A 2,620-nucleotide genomic window follows, 5' to 3' on the forward strand; every position below is an offset into this window, starting at 1 on the left:
GGAAACAATAGTGCCTAAATTTTCATAATATTTTCTCCAATCTAGAAACAAATGAAATACCCCTAAAAAAAAAAACTCTCACTACCTTGTATTTTGCACTTAACAATTATTTCTTAAGTTATAAGCAAAATCTAGTTCACCTAGTACCTATCTCCTACATTCACACAGCAGCTGCTGTCAGAATTCATTATCAGAAATGTGTGATTCATAATTGCCATATCTTCAGATGTTACTTCAGTCCTACTGAAGTAAGAAGGGCAAGGATGTGTCAACTGTTTTCCAAAACAGCTCAAAGTTGGATGAGATGATAGCAGTTATTTTGCATACTAGGCCTAAACACATTGTCACATGTATATATCTATAAAGCACCTATATATAGCCACCAACTTTACACAGCAAAATTCATTGCCATTAAGGTGGTGTCATTCATGCCTCAGCTGGTTCAATTTAGCCACCAGTTTTGCGAACAGTACAATGCTTGACAACAAGATATCAAAATGTATCGGAAAGCAATCTGTATGACACCAACTGGCAAATGGTATACTAACAAATGGTATCTGCTCACGTCACCACAGCTTCTTGGTCAATGTAAGTGCTTAGAGCTGCAAAGCACTGTTTTTATTCTTCTTTTTAGGCATGATAACGACGATTACATCATCGACGTTTGGTAACGGGTTTCCATTTGAAGATCCAATAGCTGTGAACGAACTTCCCTGTACTCGACACTGCGCTGGACTGGAATATATACGAGTGGCAGACGACGTCGGTGGTTTCATTCTCAGGTTGCATCGAATGGGTGACGACGTTTCCAGAATGGGAAAATGTGATTATTTACTTATCATGCTTTTATGATACAGCAATTTAAAACTACAGAACATTGCACTCCATTACCGCATAAGACGTTTAGTCCTAAAAAAATTGGTCATAGGAATAATTCTGAATTATATAATTTTATTCGTACAAAAAACTCAATCCACTATTATATTCCTTCTTTACTTCCAGCATATTAACTTTCAAGGCATTTGTACATCAGGTACTCATGTTTAATCATTTTCTTGTCATAATAGTCACCATGCAAAGTAATTGCAAACTGTTTCCAATACATGCAGCATCAAATAATCCTCTGACATAAAAAGTATTACATCAGTGTATTGCTTACAATGAGGAGACTGGTGTTTGCCTCACAGATGAAAAAAAAAAAAAAAAAAAAAGGGGTTTCTAGTTTTGCTATACTATAACTTGAAAACTACCTTCCAGTCATTATGACCGATTAACAGGTTGAACATATAACAAAAAAGTATAGTATTTACGTGCCTGGAGAGTTACATTACGCTGTGTTACGAATATCCTCTGAATTAAGTTTACATTTACATTTTTTACATTGTAATAAAACTACAAACTATTATACTGACAACAACAATATTTCCGACAGGCTGTTATTCGTGGGGGATGGCGTCAGGTCTTCCATTTTAATCTAAAACCAGTCACATTTGATTACTTCCATCCTTACATGGAAGGAATCTATGTGGATGAAGTTGGGTGCGATTTTCACTCGACGATACGGGCAGTTCGTTTTCCATCATCAGGAAAGAATGAGCGAACGATGTTGGCTTTCAAGAACCAGTCTTTCCTTACTGGTCCAATGGACAGAGCACAAAAGACACGGATTGCGTATGAAGAACTGCCCGGCAAGATCAAAGAGAACTTCCCAACTATTCCTCAGTCTAAAATAGATTTAGGGGTCAAAAACTGGTTAAAAATCACAGAAGCAAAGAACAGTTAGGCCATTTACGAATCACTGAACAAGACCTACTACGTACAACCTGCAGAGACCATGTTCAAGACCAAGCATAAAAACACCAGCAAGAGAAACTGAAATGCAGCCTGATACACTATCAACAATACAGTATATAATTATCTTTCCTAATAGCAAAAATATTCAGACTAATAAATAATGCAGTTCTTCTATACCTCTCACATGTGACCTTCTAACACTATAAGGACAAAAATAAATAACTAATGGGAGGTTGAAACCACCATTGAAACTAATGGTCAAATAATGTTTTATAAATTTGTTCTTATTGTTTAAACTTTCCTCTATGATGTTATTTCGGTCCATTGCTGTCAGACAAACCAGTTCATTGTAATTTTGTAAAATTAATCTTTTTGCTGCCTGATTAGACATTATTTAAGGCAGACTGTAGGGTGGTTGGATTCTCATACCGAAAGACACGTCTGATTCTTATGACATACCTCTGCTTGCACCTCATGACTGCAATATTATGAATTTCTTTTGATATGCAAGTCGGTTGCGGTGGCCGCAAACTACAGCCTCGTTTATCTCGACTTGGGACTGGTAGGAATTACTATGGTCTTGTAGAATTCACGTCAGTAGCAATAATACTGCTTTCTGTTTGATGAGTGTTCTTTACTCCTCAGTTCCTACTCTAAGTTCTAATTTGTTATGATCCGAATGGAGACCAGCTACCTTACCATACTAGGCAAAAGTGCTAACATGTCTTTCCCCATTTCTTTAATTCTCTCAGTGTTTATCAGAAAATAATTTTCCGAGAAAAGTTCTTGTGACTGCAGCAGCTACTGGTAGATTGGGACCCAATTT

The 2,620-nt window shown here is 36.6% G+C and overlaps 1 long non-coding RNA gene across 1 annotated transcript in view; it reads left to right on the forward strand.

The window, feature by feature from the left end:
* Window positions 1-757, forward strand: part of LOC135223696 (uncharacterized) — a 20,974-nt gene extending 20,217 nt beyond the window's left edge. Inside the window, exon 5 of the long non-coding RNA XR_010316568.1 lies at window positions 635-757. This is a non-coding gene — a long non-coding RNA (uncharacterized LOC135223696). The remainder of the gene's footprint in view (window positions 1-634) is intronic.
* The last annotated feature ends 1,863 nt before the right edge of the window (window positions 758-2,620 follow it).

The sequence above is a fragment of the Macrobrachium nipponense genome, chromosome 10, assembly GCF_015104395.2.
Source record: "Macrobrachium nipponense isolate FS-2020 chromosome 10, ASM1510439v2, whole genome shotgun sequence".
NCBI classification, from domain to species: Eukaryota; Metazoa; Arthropoda; class Malacostraca; order Decapoda; family Palaemonidae; genus Macrobrachium; species Macrobrachium nipponense.